At 41.7% G+C, this 14,831-nt stretch overlaps 1 long non-coding RNA gene across 1 annotated transcript; it reads right to left on the bottom strand.

Moving 5' to 3' along the window:
- Nucleotides 1-265: 265 nt before the first annotated feature.
- Nucleotides 266-13,794, bottom strand: LOC129210868 (uncharacterized). Its single transcript, XR_008578648.1, has 3 exons — nt 13,431-13,794; nt 2,731-2,947; nt 266-1,028 (listed from the first exon to the last, which is right to left on the bottom strand). It is a non-coding gene; the product is annotated as an uncharacterized LOC129210868 (long non-coding RNA).
- Nucleotides 13,795-14,831: the final 1,037 nt, after the last annotated feature.

Here is a 14,831-nt window from a genome sequence, read left to right as displayed (position 1 = left end):
CGATTTAAGATTTAGAAAATGTTGTGCCCCTGACTTAGAAAAGGGCTCTTCCTGTAACCTAGCAAGGGACAGAATATTCTAAGTGAGGGAAATTGTTCCCAAGAACCATGGCTCCTGGCTCCCTGTTATAATGCCAAGCAATCAGGGTATTAAAGAATCAAAGTCCTACTCTGTGTTTCTCCCCCACTTCCTCTTACAAACCATTAAGACCAGGAAAGGCTACGAGGGTCCCTTGCAGCTGGTCCATTTGGAGGAGCTATGTACAAGGTCCACGTGGTCTGGGAAGGCTTCATGGCCTTTTGTATGCTCAGGTTGGGTAGAGGGGAATCTCAGCTTCCTCCATCTATGCATCTCTTCAGGTAGACAAAAAAAGTCCCTTGCAAACCCTCCAGCAGGAATTACAATGCCATGAGCTGGATTTTCCTCCACATGTCCAGAGATCATCATCAACGGGATTAAGAAGAAATGCAGCTTGTGTGAGCTAAATGTCTCCAAGATTCCCATAAAATCCTAGCAGGGTATTGGCTCCTACAGGGCCAAGAGAGACATTTGTAGCAAGTCTCCTTTATTCATCAATCTCAAAGGAATGATCCATGTGTTAAGAATCATGTCTACATAGGGAACAAGGAGTATAGCCAAGATGACTGATATCATGGGCCTTTTCCTCTCATCTTCCAGGCAAGTAAAATAAGTATGTCATGGAGTTTATTTTTTAAAATAAGTTCTACTCAGATTCCCAAAAACAACCAAAGGAAAACAATCATAACAGAAAAAAACGCTCCTGAGACACATTGGTATTACATGCCGTGAATTGCCATGTCTTCACATTTCATCTCACACTGGCACAGTGATAATGGAAGCCCGAACAAATTTCTTGAATCAGCAAGTCAGGCTCTCAGGAGAACACTTCAGATCATTTGTTGTCCTTCTGCTTTGATGTGCTCTACAACAATCTCACACGAAATCAGGCTTCAGTGGGAACAGCCAGGCTCAACGTACCAAAGGCAATGGGCTCTCCTCCTAGGAAGCTAATCAAAACCATCCAGAGTCAGCAGAGGGAAGGCAAAAGCAAAGAAACAGCAAATAACTAAATAAATACAATTGCTACCCCTTAAATAACCTTGTCACCGAAACACAGAAGTACACAGATAACTCGATCCTTCTTCTGAGCAAACACACTGTGTGTATTTAACTTGACAGGTTTTCAAGACTCATATTCCATAGCTTTCCATATTGTCCTCAGCAGGACACAGCCAACAGCCTGGAAAATAATATCTTCTCCAACTTCACTACTCCCTCCCCCACTTTTTTTTGCTTGTAATCATCCATATTATTAATAGGAGGCAGCTGGTTCCCATTAATGTTGGGAAAAGTGGTCTATCTCAGGAATTATGGTTTAAATTGGCTTGTAGTCTGGGGGAATTAGCCATCTGCACCTGGCCTAACATGGATATTTTCAGCCATACTAATCATAAACAGGGCTTTGTTCTAGTTGTGTCCACTTGGGTCTCTCACTCTGTCTTTTTTTTCCCCTTGGAGGGTAAAAAAAAAAAAAAAGAGAACAAAAAAAGAGTACGTTAACCCTTTCACAGAATTTATCAAACCCTAACTGCTCTGTTAGTGTCCTGCATTTTATTTTGTGTTTCTAAATGAGCACATCATTTAAGTTTGAGCACAAGTCCTGTAGCTTTTTAAGAGGCTGAACAAAATTGGCAAGAGGAAGAACCAGTTGTTTGGCAAGACAGCTGTGATTTAGCAATATCTTCATGACGTCCACATGAAGCGTAATACCATGTGTGCAGGAAGGGCTGCACAACAGAATAAAGCTGGAGAGAGGGAGGGTTGCAGCATGTAAAGCAAAAACACCAGGACATTGCAAAATTGCTCTGAAGAATATGCTATAATGTAACGGGAACGTAGGTTTTTGGGGTTTCTTTTTTCCCTTCCCATTTAATGTCCGTGTTTGGCAAAATGATTTCGTTTATCCAGTGCTTTTGGGCTGAGGTAAGAAAAATGGATTCAAAGGTGAGTGAAAATAAATGACATCATTAGGTCAGGGGACTGCTTTTTTTGTCTCACAGACTTGGCAGTGCAGGTATAAGCTCTATCCCATCCCCAAATTCTGTAGGGAATCCATTCACAACTGCCGTTATAGGAATAAGTGGTTTTATTCCACAGAAGAATCTACCCAAATTTTTGACCGTTTTGGGGTTTTTTTGTTTGGTTGGGTTTTTTCTTTTCTTTTTTTTTTTTTTTTTAAACAAACAGCTGGATCTTCATGGAGATTTGCAAAAGACTGGACTTTCTCTCCCTCCACATCAGTCTTCCTGCCTTAGTAATTATAAATTACCAGCGTTAATGTGTTTAAAAACTGTATAGACAAAATCTGGGAGGACAGGGTCATCAGTGGCTATTAAATACAACGATCTGGACAAGATTTTTGGCTTGAAAGTCGCTGAGCTACTGCATGCTGGAACCTGTGAGGCTCTGCCAAGGGACTGCTTGGTCTGCTCACGTCCAATTCTCCTAGTCTCCCCACAGACAGGATATTGTATTAGCCATGACAGTACAGATGTTTGTACACACACAGTTATGAGGGGTTGTATTGCAAGCAAAAATACATGCTTTAATCTAACAGTCACAGCTTCCTCTATTTTTCTTTTTTCTGAACAAATCCAGGTCCATGGGCCACTTTTTGGGGTGCAGCATCCCTCCTCCATCCAGACTTACCCTTGGACTAGTGAACTAAGGTGCCAAGTCCAATTTTGTGCCAATAGACAGTCTCTCCAGTCCCCTGTCTCTCAAATGCCAACCTACAGGTTCTGGAAATGCACGTCTCAAGCATAAGGAACCAGAGAGGTCCTTGCAGCTCCTTCATGCTCCCACCTGGCTGAGTAGCTGGGTCTGATGGGCTTGCTTGTTTGCTCACTCAATTTGCAGGATCCCGCTGAAACAAGAAGCAAAAATGCTGACATCTCATGCAAGAACCTGTTGCCATGAATCAGGAAGTGCCAAAATCTCAGAAAGCAGCCTGGATCTTCCAGACCAATTTAGAGTCTCAAGAGGCCCAGAAGTTTGGATAACCTACGGTCAAGCATTACAATTTATGGGAGCTTATCCAAACCCAACTCTGCATCAAGTCACTCACCCATCAGTAACTGAAACACCTCTGAGAACAAAGTGTGCTGCCAATTACCAGCAACCAGCTACGAGGTGGGGCTAGGCAGCTTGGAGATGGGTAGGATCAGCTGGAGTGGACTTCTGGAGCCAGTGGCTTGGAGGGCAGGGAGGGTGCAATCACCCTTGTATTCAAACATGAGCAAACAGGTGGCAGCAGAAGGAAACAGCATCATGGAGGTAGTTTTTAATAAGCAACTCTGTGATAACAGTTTAGCTACCCCCACGCAGATGTAAATCAGAAGGAAATGGTTCACAAGAGCGAGGAAGACTGTTGAAGCCACAAAGGGGAAAGATGTAAACTACATCCACAATGAAGAACAGCGTAGGTCCCAGGTGGTTGCAGCTGAATGTCTGTGTCCCATCCTCTGCTGAATGGCTCTACATGAGCACCTTGTCTGCCTGACTGTAGGGTTTAGTAAAGGAAAATGAAAGGGACGAGTTTGGGGCAGAAACTAATCCTTAATCTCGGTGAGCTCTTAAGGGTTTACCGAGACAGCCACAAATTCCTCGATATGAGATTTTCCACCTCTTCAGGGAGCAGGATTTAGGTATAGAAGCCAGAATAATGAATCTTGCACAAGAAAGGTATATTAAAAACAAAAGAATAGAACTTACACAACTTCAATAACTCAGAGAAGAGGCACCTGCAGTCCCCAGATGTGTCTGCACTGGAGCTGTGTAAAGTGTCCATGACTCAGACACAGCATCTCAAGGCAAATACAAACTGAAAGCAAGGACTCCCTTGTGACTTGCTCCTTTGCCTGACTTCACCCACAACAAACCAGTCCATGACTTCCATCTGCTCTTAGTCGGCCTCTCTTCCTAATTGATGTCTTCAGAGTTCATCTTCGGAGTAATTAGTACAGTGCCTGGTACACTGCAAACCTCCTCTCCGTCTGTACACTGGCTGGACAGCTGTACTTACTTCTCCACGACAGTGCGGATCATGAAGTCCAGAACACAAAGTGCAAAAGCCAGAGACAAAGTCTTCTGGCTGAAGAGATCCAGCTGTGGAACGAACTTGCAGAGGAAATGAGACAAATCCAGTTAGAGTACCTCTGGGAAACAATGAAAACCATTCCCCTTTTGCCTCATAAGCAGGATGACATTCACAGCATCACCATCCCTCCACATCTGAAGGAAAGAGATCTTTTTAGCCATAAAGTAGACAAGAACCAGAGATATTCCCACCTTGCTTTTGCTAACTTTTCTTTTTTTCCATGAGGAACACTCAGATATTATATCGCTGTGATAACCAGAAGGATAAACCATCAGGAAGCTCAGTATAAGAAGAAGGAAAGTACCGACAGGAAATATTTCAGGAGGTTGTGGAGCTGCACAATTCCTTAAACCTTCACAGGAGATGAAGTGAGACTGGGGAGCGTACAGACAAGGGGACTATTTGTGAAGATTCATATCTGTATCAGAGCTGTGTAGAGAGCCCATGGGTTTAATGCAGTACATGAGGATTTGCAGAACGGCAGAACAGTAACCCGCGCAAAGGGCAGCACTAACACGGTGCGATCTGGAGTGTATCACAGGTCCTTGCTATTGGCCTTTTTCTGCCTGAGCCCTGCTTCTGATCTCAGTGCTGCACTCCAGGTTTTTTCCAAGAGTGATATCTCTTCTCCCCTCTGGGCCCAAAGGAACTCAAATCTGGCCCCTTGGGCTTGTTTCTTCTCAAGAGTAAAAACCCTAACACTCATGTTCATAATGCTCTTTCCCTTCCCACCCTCCCCACTTGAAAAGATGCGCATCTTTCTAGGCGTCTCAGAAGTCACCACTGGTTTTGGCTGGTTTTTTTCCCCACCACTTTACTGGCTGCTTTGGCACTGTTTGCAATTGTTTATATAGCTCTAACCAAATTAAAATCCTGTTGCCATTAGCAATCCTGTCTAGCTCCCTACGTGCCCCTTCTTCTATGATGCCAGCAATGCTTTCTTTTTTTTCCCCTGTGAAGTTACCTCTCAGGAACATGCTTTCTCAAATAACATTTCCAGCCTTGCAGGCACTAAAAGAGGTGCCAGACTCACGGGGATCCACCAAGCCAGGGTTCCTGTGTGAGGCTAATTTGACCATGGGATCAATAGTTATTTCTGTTCTTCCTTCTTGATCCTTGCTGTCTTTATAGGGAAACTGAGCTGATGAATTCAGTCTTCTTCCAGATGCTGCAGGTAGCTGAAGGGCTCTGTGCAGCCACCGAGCTCTGGGCAGGGCTATCATTCTGGTGAAGAAACCCTGAAGAACTTCCTTTGTAAGAGTGAAAGCAGAAAAGATGGATAGGTGCTGAGCAGCACCCGGAATTGAGAAGCCTATGAAATCTGTTAGCTGTGTACACGTAGGGTCAGGAGACCTGGGTGAACCCAGGGAAAGGCATTCCTGAGCTTATGGGAGCAAACCACAAAGCCTTAAATGTCAGACTGGTAAGAGGGAGATAAAATGTGGCAGGGATTTGACTGGGGCAAGTACTTTAAGGAAATAGGAAATAAACAGCTGACCTTGAGATGGAATGTGTAGGGTATAGCCCAGATGACAAAGTAGGCATTTTAAATGAGTTTTAGTGGAGATGAAGAAAGGATGAAAGAGAGATGAAAGAAAGGAAATCCACATACAGATGGGCTAGCAGGGTTTTTTACTTTTGGTTGGGGTTTTTCATTTTGCTCCCTCTGTTCAGGAAAGGCTTGAAACAAATGGGTAATAAGCTGATGAATTCATGAAGCCCAACATTTATTCTCCGTTGTGACAAGAATATCTCAACTTCAAAGCAAAAGGCAGATGGGCCACAGATCAGCAGCAATCAGAGACTGCCACAGAGAAATTAACCCACCGAAATTAAGGTGGAGAAATCAAGAGCCCAGAGAGTCATTGACTCCTTAAGGTCACGGAAGACCTGCTAAAACTTATTTCTCTGTGTTGTGATGAACAAATAGAATAGAGAAAGCTCTTACATGCACATTTAAGTAAGGATAGGAAAAAAATAGCTAAAGGGGATGGGAACACAATTTACAGCTTTTGAGTGCTACGTCTCCTTCCAGTTTTCCCTACCTGTTGCTCTCAGGGAGTCACCATCACCCAACAGCTATTTAATGATCTACCTGTAACAAACGTATTTGTTTCCATCCTGTTCCCGAAGTTCTGTGCACATCCCCAGCACAAATAGCCCTTATGGGTGCATTTCAAAATCAAACATCCTGGCACACCCTGGATCTTGGAGACTGAGCTCACCCTCCGACCATAGTTGGTGCTTCAAGAAGAGGGCTTCATGTCACCAGCTTCATCACGCAAGGGCCTCTGAAAATCAAAAGTTTAACATGCTGCTTGGCTCCAGCAAAAATGCAATCTTGTAGCAAAATAAACAGAAGAAAAAGCTCCTAATAGCACAAAGACCTAATTCAGGGAGTAGATTTCATTATGGGAATAGCCCGTGTCTGTCTTACAGACCTTAAAGTATCCCACACACTTTGCTTATTTCAGAACCTGATCCCATGAAACAAAACACTGCAGGATAATCATATTTATTTGTTTGGTTTTCCACTTTACTTAAATCTAAGCCAAATGTTACACTAAAAAAAAAACCCCGTGGATATACATGTTTTTTGATTTACTAACAAGGGTAAGAAAATAGGTTACAACAGCCAAGACCAGAGGTCCTCATTTGTAACCATTTATCCTCATGTAGTTAAAGGTCACCCACAAATTATAGACTGTGGGTTCTAGCACCATTTTATATATATAAATATACGTGTATATTTACAACTGCTACATACTTATTTTCCACAGTGTGGTGCCCAATGTTTCTGCTACAGCCTGGAGCGGAGCTGCCGCACAGGAAGGCTGACTGGTGCTATATTTAACACAGAGAAATTTTTTCATTGGGTGGAAGTTGGATGGGAGGATGAGGAGAGGTGACATGGTCAAATCAGTTGTGCCCGAGCCAACCAAAGGTAACTGTTGTGGTTTGTGAGCTAAATGGCTGTTGGTGTCCCAGAGGAAACAGAGAAACAAAACTAGAAAGCCAGCCCATTATGAAACCACTCACCAAAACAGGAAAAAAAACCCTGATATACAACTATTCCTATCCTTTTTTTTTTTTTTTTTAATTAAGGAGAAATTGGAATTACAAGCCAAAGCTCTAAACAGCAGAATGTCTCAATAACAAGATTTGTGATTTGTGAAGAATTATGAAATTGAGAGGATATTACTTACATTCTCAATTATGATGCTTTAGGCGTGAGCCTTTCAGCATTTCTCCGTAGCTCCTGCCATTTGAAAAACTGAAAATTTGCATTCTCAGAAAAAGAGATGACTCCAGGAATCAAAGAAAACCTTTAAGAAAAACCTGCAAATACTGTGGGACTAGCACGAGAACTGTGAAAGTGGGCAATAAGCCTGTATAAATTGATTACCCAGCAAGTTTATATGGTTGGTGAAATTATTAAGGAGTAATTTGTAGTCACCTACAAAAAAAGAGATATCAGGTTAAGCAGATGGTGTGTTACCATGCAATGAACACTTATGCAAGTGAGATGTAGCTTCTAGATTATTTATAACTTGCCATTTGAAATTAGACTTCAAAGCTAACCATGCTTTTAGTGAGGGTTTGTCTCGATGACCTCTAGAGGTCTCTTACAACCTGAAATATTCTGTGATTTTAAGATTTTGGCGTATATCTCTTTTCAAGTGAGGAAACAATAAAATATGTTTTTCAAAATGCACAAAAGAGGTAATCTTGGTTGAAAAGTGAGAGGTGAGTGGAAAAAAAAAATGAGGTTTTTATGTTTGGGGTTTAAATGGTATCCTCCTTGCAAAATACTTTTTTGAAGTTTTGACATTTTCTAAGCAGTTCTTCACTGAAATGATATAGCCCCTTCAGTTCTATGCTGCTAGGTGAGGTTTATTGCAGGATTGCTCGCTATTGTAAGGGACTGCACGAACTCTGCACTGTTAGAGCCTGCTGCAGTGGGCACAGACTGCTGCTGTCTCCCTTTGAACTCCTCCACCTCCTTCTCTTAGCCTCTAGTTTTATTTCTGGTCAGACTTTTCATGAAAAGTCACAGCAAACTTCTCAAGTCCCTAAGGGTAATTTAGGTTTTCTTGCAAACCCATCTGCCCTGCATACTTGGGAAGAATAACTGGAGAAAATAAACAAAACCTGAAGGCAGCCTTGTGCAGGCAGCCCGAGTGCTGTGCGAATCCAGAGGGTAAAGGGGTACGGATATGGCACTCCACCCCAAAGGTGGGAAGCCAAAGCATGGCATGAACAGGGCAAATAGAGAAGAAACCAAGCCCCACTTCCCCTGACTTTCTGCTCCCTTAGAGAATCGCACAAGTACGAAACCATGAAAACAATAACCCCAGCTGCAAAGGCAATGAAGCAATTTGTTAGGGAGATGACATTTTTAATGAGAAACACTTGCTGGAGGAGAACAAAAGGCCCTGTTTGGTCAGAGAGATGCTCTTGATACTCTTCTGAAGTGCATGAAAAAGTAATTTCATTTAAGCATCATACACAGAGCAGCTGAATTTCCTGAGGCTCCAGATGTTGTCCTGTGCAGATGCTGAACAAATGGAACTCTGTCCTGATGAAATGAAAAGAAAAAAGCAAGTCTTCCTAAACCAAAACCCATGCACCAGAGTATTTCACATCTTAAAAGAAGAAAAAGAAAAAAGAGAGAGAAAACCATGCAAACTGAGGAGAAAGGAAGATCTTGAAAGCGACAATGTTTTATTGGACATAAGATAAACTGTTCTTAATTGCCCTATAGATAATTGAGGGAGACAAGAATCTGGATTTGCAAAATACCAAGTTCTGGCTGTGTCGCCTCTTTTTCTTGGCTTTGCACTGTTTCTCTCTGACAGTTATCTGGCTGCGATTACACTGATTTTGTTCCCTAGGAAGGGGCAGATTCTGCAAACATTTATTGGGCCAAAAGTGACTGGAATTTTCCTGGGGTGAGTGATGGATTCAGAGTCAACAACTGAAAAAACTATAATCAATATTTCACTGTATCGCTCATACAGTGAAGTGCAAGCCTTGAGATTACACAAGTTTATTTCCTGAATTTTGGAGACTACAAGGGGTTTAGTGCCTCAGTGGTCAAAGCTTTTGAAATAAGAGATCAGACCAAGATCAGCTCTCATGTTAATGAAGACTAATGAAACATAATGACCTTGATACTCAGATGCTTCATTCCTGAACTTTGGGATGGGTGACAGAAGTAGACGTAGATGATTACTAGGCTTTGTAAGCCATACAGGGCCTATACAGATTCTGATGTAAATCAGAATAGCCTTAGGCCTGCTGGCTTACACTCTAATTTTTTTTCTGCCCTTTTAGGTTCTGAAAAATGGAGACTATTCACTCTTTCTTCTAAAGCACAAATCTCCTTCTGACACAGCATTATCCTTTTGCTAAGTGGTAGCAGATGACAGTCTAAAGCGCTGCACGAACACGAGAGCATTCCTACCTCGTACATAGGGCCCCTTGCTAAGAAGCAAGGCCATCACAGACAACTCCGCCTTTGAAAAAAATCGGTAATAAAAGCCAGGTTTGTGATGCCGGTCCATCAGCAGGTGGTACTGTGTAGTCAGTTTATACTGAACAAAGTGAGAACGTTATTGTTTTAAAGTGGAATTTGGAATAGGCGGTTAGCATCACATCTGACACGAACCTGATGGGCAAAGCTAGACGACTGACACACCAGAGTACACACTAAACGAGGAGGAAACAAGCCAATGGGTGTGTTAAGTAGATATGAACAAGAATAGAGCTAAAACTTTTAAAAAGAAAACAGCTTAGTGCGTGAGAGTTATGAGAAACTGGGGGTTGAGCTTTTGTTTCTCTCTGTTGAGAGGTAGACATAACACTGGGCTGAGAGCAGCTGCCTTCCAGCACAGGGAGAAGAAGATGCTTCCAGTATAGTCTCACCAGTCAGAGAGAAGTGGTCTCAGAGTTTAGGCAAGAAAGCAGAGGAGAGGACTGAGAAAGAGCATCCCTTGACTAGTTTCTTTTAAAAGAAGAAACTCAACAGAGGTCAAATGAGCTAGTTTTGTCCAAACTCAGTCAAAGCTGATTCTCAGATGACCTAATGTAATCATCAGCAAAACAGGTAACAGCCATGGTGGTGTTGGCTCACAGAGGAACACTGTGCTTTGGAGAAACCTGCTTGAAGCAATTCAGTAAAAGTGAATTGACCTTAGGATGGAAAAAATCAATTTTTACAGAATTATTGGGTGTGATCTAATGACTGTACTGAATAACCCAAATTCCAACAATAGGTAGTGCTTTTAAGCATGTTACCAGGTTTTGTTTCGTGCATACGTTGCCAAAATAATCCCTTCACATACACAGAAAGTAGTCAGTGAAACTTAACTTCTGGTAAGCGCTTACGAGAGACTTCTACAGGCAAGCAATCTTTTATTTTATATTCTAGAGAGGTTTGCATTAAGGCCTGCCCCTACCAGTCTTCATCAGTATGCTGACAATCCCCACGTCTCAATTGCTAATGAGAAGGAAAATCACTGGGGTAGAGAGAAACTAAATATAAATAAGATTTTTTTTCCCCTCATTTTGCCTCTGAGAACACCCTACAGCAGAATGTACTCAAGCCACATGCAATACAGGAGATTTAATCCCACAGAATTTTTGCTATGAGGCCTTTGGTGGAGAGCGCACTTTTGCATTTCCACACCAACAGCAAATGCTGCCGCATGAGCCACCATAAAGGAGATAAACGGGGAGTGGTGCGGGAGGACTGAGGACTTCAGGGCAATAAGAGACCCAGGTGAACAAGGCAGCATATTATTAAGGGTGAGCATATTTTTAAGGATAACACCATTCCAGAGTAAGCGCTGTTAAATCCTGCTCCTGGGACTAAGTAACAAAAAATCTCACTGCAATCCCATGTTCCCTCTCTCCTGCGTCATTTTCCCCAGCAATCCAAGGATCATCTGCATGGCAGATGCGAAATCTTCTTCAGCCAACAGAGAAGCCAGTGGAGATGGGCTGTGTTGATTGCCGAGTGCCATTTGATGCTGAGGCAGTAGAGCTGCAAGGGGATGCTGGCGTAGGGCACAGCGAGGGCAGGCACCCTCTCCCTGTGCATCTCCAGATAAACCAGGTAAGCCTTTGGTAATGTAGCAGCATCCAGGGTATCCTTAGAAAAAACCTGGGTTCAAAGTCCCAAGTGTCCATATCTATCTTTTCAGGGACTTCTTGGACTTCTCAGTATTTGGTGTGACATTTTAGAACAATTTAAAAAAAAAATAAATCTCCTGGGCATAAGTATAAACTAATTCCTTAAAATTATTTGGATTACCTAGCTTCCTCATGGATTGCTAAGTGAACACGATTATTTCCTTGAAAACACCAGGGAATGATGATTTCCTTATTCAGGAATCGAATGTTCATTTTCATGGATCATTAGAGATGGGTATCTCTAAAGGTACTCTAAACCTTTAAACTCCCCTGTCTTTCAGCAAGGGGAGAAAACAAGGAGAAAGACAAAGAGAAAGGAAATAATGAACATTTGCAAGGCCACTAATGAGCTATTGCGAGTCATTACTTTTATTTCCAATAGGAATTTAAATTACAAACTGTTTTGAGAATCACTTGCATTAGGCATTTACTTTATAATGAATGTGGCTGCAATTTTAAAAAGCTGGTGTACAGGATGGTAGAGAGGCTATAAAAAAAACCCCAAGTTACATATTGAATTGTGTGTACACATAATGACTATATTATTTCTAGGGAATTCTTTTTTTTTCCCCCCCCTAACTTTCCAGACTCTGAATCATTTTCTAATAGGATCTCAACAGGCAATAGTATTAAAAATGTGTTAGATGTTAGCATCTGGGCCAGGAAAAGCATGACAATCTAATATAGAGAATCTAAGTGGGGCATTCATCCAAGCCTGCCATCCATCTTTCCATTCTCTGCGGTGTCTCCCCCACTTCAAGATAGAATAGATTGAGCAAGTCCTTGGAATAATGGCATTTAAATGAGATAAAGTCTACCTGACGCTGTTTTCTTGCCAGGCAGGTTGCAGGTCCCAGGGAACTGATACCCAAACTACAGTCGTCTTCCTCTCAGTAATGGCAATTTAAATTGAGAAGTCATTTCAGTACATGGAGGCGGACTAAAAACAGCAATCTCATTCCATTAAAGGGAAAAGAGAACCCCAAAGCCCCAGGCGTCGTGATTTTGACATTTGATTTTCATTCCACAGCGGAACAAAAATGAAACCTTTCAACAATTCTCATGAAAACTTTCAGGAGAGGGAGACGAGCCAGAGTAGTGAACTTGCTGGGTGGGTAAGATCAGCAAACTGGAACAGCAACATTGGGAGAATTTGAAAAAGAATCTGACTCCACGTCTTTGTATTTGATACAGAAGATTCGGTTTCAAGATCCTCCTCTAAATGAAACAAATCTCATTATAGCCATAGGCAGTCTGATCAGCAAAACTTATCCTCTTCCAGTTTTTGATAAAATGGCTTCTTTAACAGAAAGATTTTCAGCTGTAACTTTTTTTTGCTGATTCTAATCCTTGGGACTGTGGAAAAAACATGAAATCTTCTTTTGACCAGCATGAAATTCACTGTCTAGATTTAGGATGTCCATTTGCCCTCTTCCTATTTATCACAGTAGAACAGATGAAGTCACATTGGGAAAAGAAAAGACAAGACCTAAATGAAAACTACCTGCATATTTCTGGTATGCCTACTTTTCCTGAGGTATCCAGGGTAGTTAAAAACTCATCAGTCAGCTGTACAGGGTATCATATTTGGACGCTAGTGTGCTCAATTAAAGTCTTACTTCTGTAGTGCAGCCTGTCAGGAAAACTGTTAAGAAACTGAGCTGTCTTTGAAGGCTTAAAATTGCCAAAGGCAATATAAAAACTAAAGAAGGAAAGGCATTTTAAAGAAATTATCCTATTCAGTTCTTATAGCTTAGGAATCTTTGTCTGCAGAGAATGGAAGGAAACAAATTACTCTAGTACACTTCCAGCAGGTTCAGTATGCAGTTAAGCTCCCCCTGTTTGCGATGGATTTGAATAAAGGAGCTGAACTCAAGTTCTGTTCAGAACTTAAACTAGAGTTTTAGTGCTTAGAAATTTTTTTTTTACCTACTCAAATATGCAGAATGTGATAAGAAAAATGGACAGGACCTCTTTGGACACTGTGCCCAGTCCCTTTATACTGCAGGTACATATCACATCATCTTAGCATAGTTTGAAAAAAAACCTTTACCTTAAAACAAGTCCGTGTGATTCAGTGAGTCCTAGTCAGAGGCTCTTGCAGAAGTTCATCTCACTGATGGTTCAAAACTTTCTCATTTCGAGCCCCACTGTGTTCACAGGCAGGTTCTGACTTTGCTGGAATTGGCATTTCATAAGGCAGACTCCAATGAGGCTTGCAGCAACTTGGCTAACAGCCAACCTGGATGATAACTTCATCTGATGTTTGTTGATGTTCTCCCCAGCCTAACGTCTTCATTTTCAAACTCTTCTTGCCGTAACATGGACCAAATGTTGCTTTACATTACTTGCATTACAGTGGTCCCTGGAATTTCCAGCAAATCTGGGAACATGCAAGACAATTCCTGCTCAGGAGGTTTTGTAGTCTAAATAGAGGGGGGGAAAAAAAAGGAGAGGAAAAGAGAGACAGAAAATAATGAAGTTTGTATTGAACAAACAGAAAACCTATCCTCCAACTTCTCCAGTCCAATCTCCTGCCTCCATAGGCCTCTCTATCCCTTCCAGGGAAAGGTCATTCATTGTCCTGTTTTCTAAAAGAGTCAAAGATGCCCTCTGAGGACTTGTCTATTTTCAGATATTTACAGTATACCATAATTATTTGATTGTCTAATCCTTTCGCTCAGTAAATGGCAAATGGTTGCCGAAATGGAACATTTCGGAAAGTATTGCTACTGCGGCCCAGTAAGTCTACTATCAAAAAGGCCAAAACTTTCCAGCTCCACTTTCCTGCTTATCCCCACAGGGCTGTGCAGAACTGTTTGCATGTCAGTCAAGCCGTATACAATTTACACCAACTTTCAAAGAAACGAGTATTTCTTTAGAACAAACAACTTTAAAAGTCAATATAACATCAAGATGCTGTTTCTTCTTCTAACGTGGATGTTCCACTCATGCCAATCAACTCACCCTGCCATCAACCAGGAAATCTCTTGCGATCATTCAGTCTGTAGGGAGACACGATGAAATGTGTGAATTTGGAAAACGTATCTCTTCTAGTTGCTGGGCTTCACTTATAATTTGTAAGTCTATTTGGATGACCCCATGCATACATTAGTCTTTTTGCTATACACCATATAGCATCACAGCATCTCACTGCATCATCACTGCACTTCAGCATCACAGTTCTAGCTTGAAGTGGTAAAATAACAATTGGACCTGGAATGAAAATTTGGTCTAGTTGTAATGCTTGCAGCAAAGCGTAGATCAATCTCTCTCAAACAATCACTAACCACCAAATTCTAACCAGGACATATGGATGAGGAAGGATAGAACAAAAGATTAATAAAACCGTGAATAGCAGGGTTCTCGTAGGTTATCGTCAAAAATCAATATAGATACCCACTGGAGAATAAAGTCAGTTCTGTAAAAGGGTGAGGGTACTTTGAGATCAGAC

The sequence above is a fragment of the Grus americana genome, chromosome 10 (assembly GCF_028858705.1).
Source record: "Grus americana isolate bGruAme1 chromosome 10, bGruAme1.mat, whole genome shotgun sequence".
Lineage (NCBI taxonomy): Eukaryota > Metazoa > Chordata > Aves > Gruiformes > Gruidae > Grus > Grus americana.
This window is presented reverse-complemented; position numbering and strand designations above follow the sequence as displayed.